Source organism: Canis aureus, chromosome 17 (assembly GCF_053574225.1).
Source record: "Canis aureus isolate CA01 chromosome 17, VMU_Caureus_v.1.0, whole genome shotgun sequence".
Classification (NCBI taxonomy): domain Eukaryota; kingdom Metazoa; phylum Chordata; class Mammalia; order Carnivora; family Canidae; genus Canis; species Canis aureus.
Genome location: NC_135627.1, coordinates 42,775,876 through 42,792,262, shown reverse-complemented (window position 1 = coordinate 42,792,262; position 16,387 = coordinate 42,775,876). Strand labels below are relative to the sequence as shown.

Below are 16,387 nucleotides of genomic sequence, written 5' to 3'. Positions count from 1 at the left end.
TGAGAAAAGGGAATGGTATCACACATTTGATACAGTGCATCTGTTGTTTCTCAACTAATTTTAAACCAGGTGCCACATAAATCAGATGCCTGCAGGTTACATGAATATATGATCAGTCTGGGCTTGAGTGGTGCTGCCTGCTGCAAACAGGAAATTGCTTGCTCTTTTTTTTTTTTTTTTAATGGTGCTCAAAAAAAAAAAAAAAATGGTGCTCAATAACTCTAGACTTAATTTGTCCCCTACAACAAACACTTTACCACTCCTTTGAGAAGGAAAGAACTTTTAAAATTTTTATCTTCACTGTGCTTGGGAGATATTTTGTCATCAATAATTGTGGACAAGAGATAGGAAGAAAGAAAATTTTTTCACACTTGAGGCTAGTAGTCAATGGTATGGAATAATTGAAACTATTATCTACATTGTATGTGTGACATGGAAGGCCATCTCCTGGGACTGATTTGAAATTGTCCAAATAGGGGAGTTGTCATGTTTCTCTCCAGAGCTCTAGTAACACAAGAGAGTTAATTGTCCTGTGTCTTTCAATGAAGAGAAATACTTAATTTTAATCATATTATCCTTAATTTTTATCTTCCTGGAATTGATTTTATTATATGTCCTGAATAAGTGGGAGAATATATTTTCCTAGAAGAATATCCAGTGGTCCTGGTATCATTATTTAAAATAATATTGTATCCATATGATTTCACAATGGAATATCTCTTCTAATCAAATGACCATTATATGTAAATCAATTTTGGAACCTTTGTTATTCAAATATTTGTTCAGAGTTTAAGTAAAATCCTCATTTCCTAGAATTCTATACAGGGAAAGTTTTTTCTTATTATCCAGGGTTTAAAATGGTTATAAGATTATTTAGTTAATATTTTTCTTTAGAGTTAGTTTTAGTAAAGATATACTCTTCTAGGAAATATTCATTTCATCTGTTTCCTCACTGCCAGTCACAAAAGGCAATGAAATATGATACTCCATTAAATTGTAATCTTTTGATACATATTATGGCTTTATATTTATTTATTTTTTTGCCCAGAATATGGTCCATCTTGGTGAATATTTCAGGTATACTTAAATATGTATATTTTGCAGTTGTTGGGTAAGACTTCTCATGTCAGGTTGCTGTTGTTCATAATACTTCTTATATCTTTGAAATATTTTTTCTGAAATTTTGTCTAGTTTTTTAAATCACTGAGAGCAATTACATAATATATATCTACAACTATATATTCTAGATTTGCTATTTCTCTCTTTAGCTTTTTCAGCTTCTACTTCAGGTGCATTGAAGCAGTGTTATTAGACATATGTACACTTATAGTTGTTATGGTCTTATCTTCCTGATGTATTTACTCTTCATTAACTTTTGTTCCTTTTCTCTTATAATACTTCATGTTCTGAAGTCTGCTTTTTCTGCTATAGTGTGGGCCTCTGTTCTTATATTTACTGTTACGTGATACATGGTTAGCCCTTCACTTTGAACTTCTTTGTGTCTTCAATTACTGTATTATCTCTTATAGGCAGTGTATAACCCATTCTTATTTTTTATTTTCTTTTTAAATATTTTATTTATTTATTAGAGAGAGAGAGAGAGAGTCAGGCAGAGGGAGAAGCAGGCTCCATGCAGGGAGCCCGATGTGGGACTCGATCCCGGGTCTCCAGGATCAGGCCCTGAGCTGAAGGTGACGCTAAACTACTGAGCCACCGGGGTTCCCTTATTTTTCTTTTTAACACAGTCTGACAATGTGTTCATTTTGATTAGAATATTTAGTTCATTTTTATTTCATGTAGTTATCAAAAGTGTGGTATTTAGGTCTGCCATTTTGCTCATTATGTTTAGATTGCTCGTCTGTTGTTACTGTGGTCCTTTTTCCAACTTCTGTTCATAGCTTTTTTTTTTTCTTATTACTCCATTTTAATTCCTCTGTTCACTTTTTTCCAAATTATTTATGTATTTATTTAAGAGAGAGTGCATGCCCCCATACATGAGCATACAGAGGGGTAGGCTCCGTGCTGAACAGAGAGCTCAACTAGGGGATTCCATCTCAGGACCTTGAGATCATGACCTGAGCCAAAGGCAGATGCTTAACTCACTGAGCCACCCAGGCATCCCTCCTTTGTTCACTTTTTAAGCTACATATCTTTGCATTTTTTTAGCTATTAGTTAGGGTTTTATAATACACATTTTATATATATATTGGTCAAATTAAAGTTAATCTTCAATTATTTGAGATAAATTATGGAATATTTGCAAGAATTTATTTCCATTTCTGCTCCTTTGTTCCTGCTTCATGTAATACATTTCAAATCTATATGCACATGAATTCAACAGCACAATCATATGTATTTCTGAATAAATTAAGAGGACTTGTATGTGTGCACATGTGTGTCTAGTTTATTTAGATATAGAATTCTTGGTTTATGGTATTTTGGGGTATTTTCCTCTTTACGCATTTTTAAAATGTCATTTCAGTGTCTATGGGCTCCTTTGTTTCTATGAAAAATCAGCCATTAATCATAATGTGCTTCCCTCTAAGTAAAGTTTATTTCTTGTTGACTCATTTTAAGATTTTCTTTCTCTTTGACTGTCAGCATTTCGACAACGATGAGCCATCGTGTTTAGATTGGAACCTCTGGGATCTGTAAGTCAATACTTTCCACAAATTTTGACAAGTTTCTGTCATTACTTCTTCAAATATTTTGCTTTTTTTTCTCTTTCTCCTGCTGGCACCACAATTATAGATATGTTGAACTTCTTGACATTCTTTCATAGGTATTTCAGTGTGTATTTATCTCCTTTTTTTTGTCTCTGATATTTCAATTGGTCTGTTTTTATATTTAAAGATTCCTCTGCCACCTTCAGTCTCCCACTGAGCCCATATAGTAATTTTTTTCTTTAAATGTATTGGACAAAAAATATATATATATATATATTGGACATTTAACTCTAAAATTTCATTTAAAATAAATAAATAATATAAAACTCCACTTTTTTCCTTTCCATTTATATTGGAGCCTCTTCTCTGTTCACTCACTAAAACCATTTAAGACCATTTTTCTTTCATCTTTGGTTATTCAAAAAGTTTTTGCGTGGTTATTTTATTCAGCCACTGTTACCACAAGGAGTGAGTAATTATTTATTTATTTTTCCTTCAATATTTTTTGGGCAAGTGTGGTATGCTTAGAATTACTATAGGGACTTGAGATATGTCAGTGATTGAACCAATCAGAAATAATTGTCTTAAAGAAGCAAAATTATGTTTGAAGTAGAAATAATGTAAAGCATAAACATAGTAGATAATGATATTAACAATTTTAGTAGCACATAAGATTCCTGGCTGAGAATAATTCAGAATAAGAAAAGATTTGGAATGTGGAAGTTCAGAGGGTATCAGTTTTAATTTATTTTATTTTAAAGATTTTATTTATTTATTTGAGAGAGAATGAGAGAGAGAGCTAGGATGGGAGAAGGAGAAGCAGGCTCCCAGCTGAACAGGGACCCAGTTGCAGGGCTCCATCCCAGGACTCTCATCCCTACCCCACATCATGATCTTAACCTCAGCCAAAGGCAGACAACTGAGCCATCCAGACTCTGAGCATATCAGTTTTATTTATATTTTATTTTTTTATTTTTTTAAAGTTTAAGATCCAATATTTATTGACACAAATCAGAGATTATCAGACATGAAAAGGCATAGCTAGTTTCCTTCTTAAAAATAATTTCCTTAAGAGCCATCTACTGGAACTGAAATTTTGACGTGCCTATTATGCCACCTATCTGTTCCGTGTTTGATGCTGGGTCTTCCATCACTGAGGCAAAACACCACTATACAGCTTATTCTTTCAAAGGAGATTCCTTTGTAGAACCCCCATTTGCTCTCAGCTTTCCTTTCTCTGCCTGGGGAGCACAGTAATAGACTGATCAGAAACTGCAAGGGAAAAAAAAAAAGAAACTGCAAAGGAAGAGAGGGGACCTGGGCTCTTAGGGTATAAGCAGCTAACACTTGAAGAGATGGCAGTTGAGATACAATGGATGTTCCTGTGTAGATTCAAACCTAACTTGAGTTTCCTGGAAAAGCCATGATAAGATATTTATAAGTTATTTCTTCATATTTTGGAAGCAGATATAAACACCCCTCTGCAGCAAGCATTCCTTAGGTCAGGGTGGCTCCGCTCAGGCAGTAAGTCTCCTCTAAAGGGTAGTCCTGCACACTGAGAACAGTCTGGTGGGTTATGGGCAAGTTGTAGCCAATTTATGCAAGGTCTCCACCTGATTCATTATAACCAAATGGGAGGATTTAAAATTGGTGCTGAGACACAGAATTCAATACACTCAAGTGTACACCCAACATCACCAAATAATTTATTTGGAACCAGAATTAAAAGAACATTTGACAGTTCTCTGAACATTTGACAGTTGTGAAACATGTTTATTCTGATCCAGTTGTACAACTAATCTAGGACAAATTGCCAAATAAATTTTACATTATTTCTTCAGGACTGGGGTTTGGCTAAGACTTCATGGGATCTTCAAATTTGAAGTCAGGGAACGTATTCATGTCTGCTTTACCATACATTTGCTTAAGCTTAAAAAGCTCCTTCTCCAGGTCTTGCTGGTACTCTGGGCCAGTATCAACAGGTCCTCCAGATGTCTGGCATTTAGTTCTACATTCTCTAATCTTGTCCATGAAGAGTTTCTGTACAGGATCAAGTTCCTTGTTAAATGCCACTGCTGTAACAACAATGTTTCTCCTCAAAAGGACTGAGACTGCAGATCGAATGAGAGAGGAGAACCTGAAGAGCCTCTGAAGAATCATGGTGATTCTTGCACTCAGCGCGGAGCCGCCGGAGTCTCCCGCATATCAGTTTTAAAGATCAACTCGTTGTAGGGCTTACTGACAGACAACATAATATTTGTGTAGATAACTGAGGAAAGTTCAAGGAATTAGTAATATGAATATCTGGGGAGGGAACAGTCAAGGCAGAGGAATGTGTCAGTGCAAAGATCATCAAGCATGGAGTATCTGAGGAAAAATAAGGAGGAAAAGAGTAGTTGGAAAGGGGTGAGCAAGTTAGACAATCGTATCAGTAGAGACTATCAGGAAGTCAGTGGGCATCAGAAATATAGAGTTCTGAAACTCAATGAAAGGACTTTGACTTTGATTTGGGTGAAATGGGAATCAGTGTTTATTGTTAAGAATACAGTGTGGGAGCAAGTAAACCAGGAAGTTATTGCAATAATGTGACAGCAAGATATTATTAAATTGTATTTTAGTAGTGGTAGTAGAGAAATGCAGAAACAATAATAGTCTGAATATATGATTATAATTACACAACATGATGTCTTAATTGAAATTTCATTGTGTTGGGGATCCCTGGGTGGCTCAGTGGTTTGGCGCCTGCCTTTGGCCCAGAGCGTGATCGTGGAGACTCGGTATCGAGTACCATGTCAGGCTTCTGCATGGAGCCTGCTTCTTCCTCTGCCTGTGTCTCTGCCCCTCTCTCTCTCTCTCTCTCTCTCTCTCTCTCTCTGTGTGTGTGTGTGTCTCTCATGAATAAATAAATAAAGATCTTTAAAAAAAGAAAAAAAATGAAATTTAACTGTGTGTGTGTTTTCAGGTTTGTGTATGGCAGAGAAGGTCTGACAGAGAGATGAACACTTAGATGTCTAGTCTGTAGGCAAATATATGTTGTTCCATATATTTTATGAGGACTATAAATTCTTAAATATGAGCTTGTCCATCTTTTTTCATAGTTCTCATTATAGCCTATTATAGTTATTTATTTGCCAACATTATCTAATAGACTATATGTTCCTGATGTCTATTTAAAGGTATCAGAAATATTAAAAAAATGAATCATTGATTAAATGTCTAATTATGTGAATAACTGTTAAATAATGCTCTCATAAAATAATACTAAAAATTTGATACCAAGTAAAATTAAGGTTTACTAGAAGTTAATTTGAAAGGATCACCTAAAAATGTCTGCATATCTCTAATGGTATGTTGGATTTTGGGGAAAGGATCAAGTAAGATGAAAATGGAGAAGTCATTACACTTTTATATACTTACAGTACCAGGGAACATTTATTAGAATACAATAGTGAGATAACTCCCATGGAAGTGTAATCATAAACGTAAAAAGAAATTGAGCTATTTGAGAAGTTCATAATCGAAAGTAGTTGCAAATAATCCAATTGAATTTCATACAAGAAAACAAGATTGTGATTTCTCATTTAAAAAAAAAAAAAAAAAAAAGTGTCGGGGCAGCCCCCGTGGCTCAGCGGTTTAGCGCCACCTTCAGCCCAGGGCCTGATCCTGGAGACCCAGGATGGAGTCCCATGTCGGGCTCCCTGCATGGAGCCTGCTTCTCCCTCTACCTGTGTCTCTGCTTCTCTCTCTGTCTCTGTGTCTCTCATGAATAAATAAATAAAATCTTTTTAAAAAAATAGTGTCTGTGATATGGTAATGGTCTGGAGCAACAGGATTAAGATAAGGTAAATAGACTACCTACGAGTGATGGTTAGGGTGCAGGTTCAGTTTCCAGCTCTGTCACTTAATAGCTATATGACCAAAGACATGATTTAAAATTGTTGTGCAACAATTTCTTTATACTTAGAATGAGGATGTTGGGGCACCTGGGTGGCTTAGTTGGCTAAGCGTCTGCCTTCTGCTCAGGTCATAATCCTAGGGTCCTGGGATGAAGCCCTATGTGGGGCTCCTTGCTCAGAGGGGGGGTCTGTTTTTCCCTCTCCCTCTGCCCCTCTGTCCCCTCATGCTTTCTTTCTTTCTTTCTTTCTCCCTCTCTCAGATAAATAAATGAAATCTTTAAAAACAAGTAAATAAAATGAGGGTGTTGATAGCATACACCTTGTAGATTTACTTTTAAAATGAAATGAGTTAAACCTTTAGAAAAAATATGCTGGATGTTCACATTGAATATACATATATAATATATATATATATATATATATATATATATATATATATATAAAACAACATTGACTCAAAGACTTAAAGAATCATCTTCCTTTTTTTTTTTCTTTCTATTAACTGGAGCATCGTAAGTAGACTATCCTGAGGAAAATCTGGTTTTGTATTTTACTACTGTAATGTGACTCTGAATATGCAAAAATTAAATGATAGTTTTGATTCAGTGTAAACATAAAAGTAAGTTGGCGGGCCAGAATTATTGTATAGCATTATAAAAATTTCTTTTGAGACCAAGAGACATATGTGCAGTCATATTTCTTGACATGTGGTAAGCTGCTGTATATACAATTTGAATTATAACTGTGTCATGTTTAAGTTACCGCAGAAGAGTAAGTTTCTTGAACTATCATGGCGAGATTTTCTTTAACATATTATTCCACTTTTTGCTCTTAAACCTTTCATACCAAATTCCTGCTCTTTTGAAGTGTAAGAGCTGTATTTCAACATTTAAAAAGCAGAACTCCTGAGGGATTCACTGGTAAAAGCCATTAGTGAATTTGCTGATATAAAACTTGCATGATACCATAAATCTTTTATAGAGCATCTTTAGAAAATGTGTGTGTGTGCGTGTGTGTGTGTTTGTGTGTGTGTGAGAGGGAGAGAGAGAGAGATTAGGTGAGGGTGGTAAATTGCATTACATGAGCCTTCAACGTGAGCCTTCAACATTATACTTTTTGACATTTAATAAAATGAGATCAAAAAAGTTATATCCTCAGAGGCCTTGTTATTGCCATCATATGAATGAACTGAATATCCATGTCATAGGCCCTGAGAAGCAAATATATATATTTGACTTAGGAAAACCGATTTCACTTTTCCTCTGCTGGAAACACTAACATTCACTCTTTATCTTCTCTAACTGCCATAACAATAACACTTCACATCAGTTCTCTGTTATATCCTAGGTATAAAAGATTAAGTTAAATTTATATCCTCATGTACATTTCTATATCATTACGATCATCTGGATTTTCAGAAATAAAGCGTAGTGAATGAGAAGTACACAGTTTTCAGTAATAATTATTTCCATCTTCTGTAGTTATATGTGTGGTATTTTTGGCAAAAGAGTCCTCTATGAAGGTAATTTTACAGTTACTTTAAGAAAGTCAAAATTAGACTATCGATTTTGGTAAAATTGATATAGACTCACTCTTCCCTGCACTTATCTTCCAAATACTCCTAAATAACCTGGAAATAATTGAACAGATACAGTCATAAAAAGACTCTGAAAGTGGAGAGAAGAAGGCAGCCTGGCCACAGACCTCAAAAATCAATTTATAATTCCTCAAAATGTGACTGTCAGAAATAATTTTATAATAAGATTTTAGGAAAAATAAAATCCATGATGTACAAAACATATTTGCTTGTCATTATATTTTTAATTATTTTCAATGTTTTCATATCCATCCCCAACTTCCTGTGTGATGGAGTTATCTTACAAATCCCATCCTCTTAAAAATATTTTAAATTAAATCAGTTATTGGTGATTTACTTCTATTTGAAGATCTTGTTAGGTTTTAGTTTAATGAGATTTCTTATCTAGAGCAATATTGCAAAATATTTAAAATTTCAGGTTATTGTGCAATACTACTTTTAATAGGAAATTAGCATTCAATTCTGTGCAATACTAGGCACTTTGTAAGATTCATGTTGAAAATGTGTAAGTCTCAGGCAGCCTGGGTGGCTCAGCGGTTTAGCGCCACCTTCAGCCCAGGGCCTGATCCTGGAGGCCCCGAATCGAGTCCCACATCGGGCTCCCTGCATGGAGCCTGCTTCTCCCTCTGCCTGTGTCTCTGCCTCTCTCTCTCTCTCTCTCTCTCTCTCTGTTGCTCATGAATAAATAAATAAAATCTTAAAAAAAAAGAAAATGTGTAAGTCTAAACTCCAAGATGGTTATAAGTTGTTAAGATACAAGTATTTTTCTCTGTCATCCCTTCAGTGTCACACAGAAAATGTAAAGTCCTTATGATCAAATTGTATTTGGTCTGTATAGGAGTTCCCTCTCTGATTTATTTCTTACTACTGCTTACTCTATCTAAGCTACAGTGATTTTCTCACTGTTCCTCAAGCAGGTCATATACTCATATTTGAGCTTCAAGCTGCTTATATTCTTTATAAAACATTCTTCCCTTAATATATGCATGACCAGATCCCTCACCAATTTTATGCCTTTGCTTTAATGTCACTTTCTAATCAAGCTCACTTGAGTACCGAACCCTACACACACACACACACACACACACACACACAAATCCTGACTCTTTCGCCTGCTTTTCTTTTTCCACACCACATTTCTCCTAGTCCCATATGATAAAAATTTTGCTCATTCATCTTTCTAATTGTTTATTATCCCTCCAACACATAAGAATGGAAGTTTCTTTTTTTTTTAAGATTTTGTTTATTCATGAGAGACATAGAGAGAGAGAGAAAGAGGCAGAGACATAGGCAGAAGGAGAATCAGGCTCCATGCAGGAAGCCCGATGTGGGACTCAATTCCAGTACTCTGGATCACACCCTGAGCCCGAGGCAGAGGCTCAACCGCTGAACCACCCAGGTGTCCCAAGAATGGAAGTTTCCTATGAGGAATGATCTTTCCTTTATTTTGTGACCAATTCCAAGTATCTAGAACATACTACATTATAAACAAATATTTATTGTACATTGAAAATGGATGGACATAAATAGTATGAGTACATGCTATTTTCCAGTCATTTTCTACAATCTGAATATATAAACAGTTTTCCAGATTGAATACTGGAAAATATTTACTTCTGTAATATAAATACTTTAAGGAACCAATCAAAATTGTAAAACATCATATATATGTATATAAGAGTCTTATACTCTTTCCCTTGTACATAAAAATTTATGTATTTATACTGGGTAACTCAATATGCTGCTGTATTTTGGCAAGGCACACTCTTCTAATTGGGACTATTTTCACTCTTTGTATAACATTTAAAACTTAAAGAGTACATTGATTCAGTAGTGCCAGAATTTAATATTCAGACACTAACTGTATACAAATTATAAGATTCTTCATGAAGGCCAAAATGATCTGAGTCAAGATGCTACCTTAAATAAGTAGTTTATCCCTTCTATTTATTAAGTTTTCTTCTCATGTTATATTTCACTCATGACAAACTTTTCATATCATCCAGAATCAGGAGTAATCTTGTCTAGACAGAAAGCATTCTCTTCAGATAAAGAGAGACATAGCATTGTAAAAGACTGAAACAGGATACACAGAGTATGTACAAGAGTTAGAATAGTCAGATCTTGATAGATAGATAGATGATAGATAGATAGATACAGATGGATATAGGTATCTATTACATCTGTATAGATACAAATTCTATCAATTTATAAGATGCCAAATCACACAGAATATGATATCGAAAGCAGTGGTGATGAGAGAAAGATACTCATATGTCCAAATGTATATATAGGTACAGTTAGATGGTGGTCAGGTAGATAGACTAATTTTTAATAGGCATTTAGATAAACAGAAAATAAGTTAAATTCTTTGGACAGAGCTGAAAGAGAATGTTCTGAATGAGTAAAATCACTCAAATCATTTGAGTCTGTCAAAGTTAAAATTGAAAAATTGATTGAGTGCTTGTATTAAAATGACCTATGCTTGATTTTTGTTCTCTTGGAGATACAGCCTTTGATAAATGAAATAGTTTAAGACTGCCTTTAAGGCAGTTTGAGAAGCAGGGTAAGAGATTCGGCGAACATTCAAATATCAGTGTAAGATTGAGTTATGCCAGTAAATGTCAAGTTTGGTCAGATAGCTCTTGATTTCAGAGCAACTCATCTTTTAGTCTTGAAGCCAATCTGCACACATTCAGGTCACACTGAATCAAAGGGCACCAAGTGAAAACAAGCTGAGATTCATTACAATCCTACGGGGCAGGACATTCCACATGTCTTTTGGACAATGTGGTTTCAGCTGGAAATTCTATAAAAGCCCTCACAGAAAAATCCTATTTGTTGTTGAGTAAAGTTGGGAACTGCTGCCACTCAGGAATCTCAGTCCTCTTATTTGATTTAACCAGATCTCTTTCTCTCTCTCTCTCTCTTAAATCAGAAACTTGTCCCCAGAAAACTTGCACCAGAATAACTTGAATGCTTATTTACAATGCACATTAGTAGACTCCACCATGTTCTAATTGAATCCAAGTCTCTGCAGGGGCCTGGTTATCGACATGCAAATAAATATTGCAGGTAATATATGCAAAATTGCATTCAAGGGTCACTGAACTAAACTCCAAAAGCCCTTGGGAATAGTTAGTAAGTTATTTATTATTAATTTATTTCCTCAGCATCTAGTTACATCATGGCAAATAGTTCAAACATATTTTTGAGGAAATCATTCTTTCCTTTTCTTATCATGAACTTTTGATATATATGAATATTTTTTTCCGTAAGAAGGAATATTAGATAGGATTACAGTTTTTAAAACATGAGCCATGTTGGATGAAAACCACTTTTTTTTTTCCTTTTCCCTAAAGGCAGACTCTTCCTCATAAGAAATAGAGCTCAGACAGAAAACAAGTGTTGTTGGGTTGAGAAATCAGAAATCAAACTTCAGTGACGCTAGAGCAACTGGTAATTAAAGATAATATCATAGAATGAAGGGAGCCACAAGAGAGGGTATTCCAAAAACCTCTGAATAAACTACCTTCAAAACTTGACCTTTGCCAAAAAAAAATGTACATTTAAGAACTACTGAGCTATATACTAGGCTAAGAATTCAAGATATACAATCGACAACACTGACTACAGGCCAAAAGAGATGGCCAAAAATTTCAACAGCTTCATCGTGCTAGAAAGTGGAGCTAGGTAAAACCCTTTGGCTTTTTTTTTATAAATTTATTTTTTATTGGTGTTCAATTTTCCAACATATAGAATAACAGCCAGTGCTCATCCCGTCAAGTGCCCACCTCAGTATCCATCACCCAGTCACCCCCACCCCCCGCCCACCTCCCCTTCCACCACCCCTAGTTCGTTTTCCAGAGTTAGGAGTCTTTCATGTTCTGTCTCCTTTTCTGATATTTCCCACTCATTTTTCTCCTTTCCCCTTTATTCCCTTTCACCACTTTTTATATTCCCCAAATGAATGAGACCATATAATGTTTGTCCTTCATTTAAACCCTATATTTGCCACTTCTAGGCCTGTATAAAGGAATTCACCTTAGTACTAAAGGGAGAACCACAATAACCACTCTCTTATAAAGGTTCCATAAGATCAAGGTATTCACCCATAATTTAACAAGTTGCAAGAGAAAAATGCAACACTCTTCACATGATAATCAAACCTACCGACCTAGAAACTCTACAGCATATAAATCACAATGTCAGGTGTACATTAAAAAGTTACTAGACAAATGCAGAAACAGGAAAATGGTACCTACTATCAAGAAAAATAGTAGTTGATACAATAAACAGCCAGAACTAATTACTGTAATTAGCAGAAGAACTTGAGAATAAGTGACCTTTATTTTAAACTGTCCAGAGGTTAAAAAAATTTAAAAAATAAAAGGATGTGATGGGTATACAGATGTGTAATTGCAGAACTGAGATGAAAACTCTCTTACAGAATCAAATAAATCTGGTTATACACCTCAATTAGAAATAAGCTTTTAAAATTTTCTATGAGATCTACAAATGGCTACCCTTTCTTAATGGTAGCATGCAAATAGTAGCAGTGTAAATTTCATTCTAAAAGGGAAGGGCCTCAGGCCAGAGACCACCAGAAGTTCAGAAAATGTATTGAATAAAGAGGATTTTTTTTGAGATTTATTTCCTACATTGTATTATTCATAGGTCTTATAGAGTCATATATATAGTACCTATTTTCTTCTGTTCTTGAATGTTTGCCAGTACAATGTTCAGTAGGGTGATAAAATGGTTAATAATGCTGCCAAATAAATCAGTACAAAGTTAGATGGTTAAGAATATCCTGATGCAGAAAAAAGTGATAGTGTACTGCTGCCTTGGTCGAGTGTTCAGATAAAAACAATTTTGAAAATCTCTGATTATTGAGTTACAGGAAAACATTTTTGCTAATTTGATCAATAACTTAAATGTGTCAGAGCCATGTTTCCTCCATACCCTTGGGTAGAATGTCTCTTCAAGCACTGAAATATTTCAAGGCTATTGAAGTGAATAAACTTTTGTATAAACCTCAAAAAAATAATTAAGTAAAAATAGCCAGATGTATAATGGTGAAAGTTGTATTATAAATTCTGGAAGAAAAATAAGTATGCAAATCAATATGTTGTAATTGATAAATATGCCCATATATATATATATATATATATATATACATATAAAATAAAAAATAATGGTCATAAATGATTAGTAAAATAATTGATTAATAATGTTATTTATAGTGTAGGAGCAGACAGATACAAAGGGGCTGTTTTTAATCTGCAAATGTTGATTTAAAAATAAAGATTTAAAGCAAATACAATGACACATTAACAGTTATTTAATCTAAATGATGTTTAATGGGTTTTTTCAGTTTTTTAAATGTTTGACATGTTTTTATAAAAAGATTATGACATTAATTATAGACTGCATTTTCATCAAAATTAGCAATCCTTTTATGCAATTAGAGTATTATGACTTAAATTATATTGTCTGTTTGCACATAACTATTTTTAACATTTGTTTCATTATCTTTTAACTTCTAAATAACATATGTATTTGTAAAATTATGACTTGAAAGTATTTTTCTTTTAATAGGAGAGTTTAAACACTTTTTTGATGTACTTACATATTTATTCTTATTTATTCTTACTCCTATCAAATGGCATTTTATTTTTAGTTTGTTTTATATTTGTTCACATTCCTTCTGCTAAGAACAGACTCTTCTAAAAATTGTCAGCAAGGAACAAATTGTGATTTAATTTCTAATACTGCTTACTTTTTGAGATATTTTCATCCCAACTCTAAGTGAAAGTGTCCACTCTGGCAGCTGGTCTCTAAGCTGGAATTCATCTTTATTAATCTCCTTTCCACACTACCTGTTGTAGATTTCCATACTCTCATTCAATGTGTCAATCTAATTCACTTGCAAGGTGGGGTGATCCAGACCTTCATGCCTGTTTAAATGGCCCTGGCCACTCTTAACACTCTAAAGGAGTGAGAAACACTCCATAGTATAACATAGATTTCCAATACACTTTCCCCTACCCACATTGTGTATCAACCATCCTAGCTCCTCCTGATGACCAGACATGTCCCTCCATTGATAAAGTGACCTTTTTTTCCCTCTTGGTATGGCAGCATGAGGATTCTATGTGGCAGTGTTTGTTTCACCCATATTCTATCCCTTTTTGGTAATACCAACAACTGCTCCAGGAATTGGCCCCTTAACTCAGCAGAGCCTAAAGCTATGGGAACATAAAACATACATTCTATAAATAGGTCACTGGAATATTGGTAAGAAAAGCCCATCCCATTTTCTTCCACCCCTTGCTTTTCAAACCCATATAATTTAGTTCTGTGGGACACATCACTGAGTGGCCACTGGTTCAGTTAGTTTCTTTCTTTCTTTCTTTCTTTCTTTCTTTCTTTCTTTCTTTCTTTCTTTCGTTCTTTCTTTTCTTTCTTTCTTTTCTTTCTTTCTTTCTTTCTTTCTTTCTTTCTTTCTTTTTTCTTTCTTTCTTTCTTTCTTTCTTTCTTTCTTTCTTTCTTTCTTTCTTTCTTTTTCTTCTTTCTTTCTTTCCTTTCTTCTTTCTTTCCCAGTTCAGTTTCTAATGCTACCTCTGAACCACTATTGTAGTTGAGCATTCCTGTAATCTATCAGGGTAACTTCTTCCAACAATAGGGTATTTGATACTGTAAGTGATCCTTCACTCATTGTTGCACCTAATATGCTGTAAAACAGATTCTTAATCCTGAGGAAATATATACAGGTTCCATATTGCAGATTAGTCATTAGATTATTGGGGATTATTGCATTAGACAAATGTAGAGCTCTCAGATATTTATGCTGGCAAAGAACATGGCAAGGGGAGAAACTCATAGTCATATTTGGTATCATTTCTGGTAAGAATAAATCACTACCCACTTCAGGGCAGAAAAGGGTTAATATAATCAATTTAGTACTGAGTGGACTGGCTTGTCTTTTGGAGATGTATGCCATATGTAGGGCTCGGAATTGGACTTCATTACTGACAGACTGGTCAGAGGAGTTTAAGCTTCTATAAGAAAACCATAAGGGCACTAGAGTGGCTCAAATCATTAAGCCTCCAGCTCTTGGTTTGGGCTCAGGTCGTGATCTTGGGGTGGAGATTGAGCCCTGCGTTGGGCTCATGCTCAGCATGAAGTCTACTTGTACCTCTCTCTATGCTCCTCTATGGCTCATGCTCTCTTTCTCTCTCAAATAAATAAAATCTTTAAAAATAAAAATAAATTTTTAAAAGAATACCATGGATTGAGTAGGTTAAACAGCAAACATTTGTATCTCACAGTCAAGAAGGTGGAACTCTAAGATCAGGGTAACAGCATGGTTGGGTTCTGGTGAGAATCCTCTTCCTGGTTTCCCCTTGGTCTCTTCATCCCCTTGTAAGGTTATTAATCACATCATGAGACTTTCACCCCCATGACTTCATCTAAACCTAATTACCTTCCAAAAGCCCTGCCTTAAAATAGGATTATGTGGGGACTAAAGCACAACATATGAATTTTAGGGAAACATAAACATTCAATACTTAGCAGGAACCAACTTTCTAAGGTTTATGCTTAACTTCCTGCAATGGGAGGCCAGTAAGCAAACTTGGAGTGGTTGAGGATAGAGATTATCTAGCATTCACTAAATATATTCCTAACTTAAGTAATGTTGAATACCTTCTGTGCTGTGGATGTTTTCTGCGGCTCACTGACGTGAGACACAGGTTTCACACACTCTGTGCCCACTTACGTATATCACCCATATGCTTTTCCCCTTACTTCCACATATCTGATTTCTAATCTTGCTCTTTATAGGACCCTATTCAACTATCCAAGCTATTTGATAATCTACATCAGTTTAGGTATATTCTCCCTGCCTGGGTCACTTTTCACTATATATCAAAGGGACAACAAAGAGTAACGCTAGTAGTAATATCTACTGAGGGGATGTCCCTGAGTATCACATTTCAGATTAATGTATTATTACAATTCCAGTCTATTCTAATCTGACTGTGACATATTGAGTCGATCGACATATAAACCAGAACCAGTATCTATCCTCTTCTGTAATGTGATTATAAGAAACTCCTCCATAAGGTCATATATGTGAACTGAGGGAAAGGGTCAGTGCAAAAATAGGTATACAGGTCTGTGCCATCTGTTTGTGATATTTAGTAGTGTGTAATAGACCTACT

The 16,387-nt window shown here is 34.8% G+C and overlaps 1 protein-coding gene and 1 pseudogene across 2 annotated transcripts in view; one reads left to right on the top strand and one right to left on the bottom strand.

Annotated features, from left to right (window-relative positions):
• The window catches only part of LOC144287938 (uncharacterized), a 388,349-nt gene that overhangs the window by 314,169 nt on the left and 57,793 nt on the right, over positions 1-16,387 (top strand). The window lies entirely within an intron of this gene.
• Positions 4,360-4,860, bottom strand: LOC144287545 (ATP synthase peripheral stalk subunit F6, mitochondrial pseudogene; annotated as a pseudogene).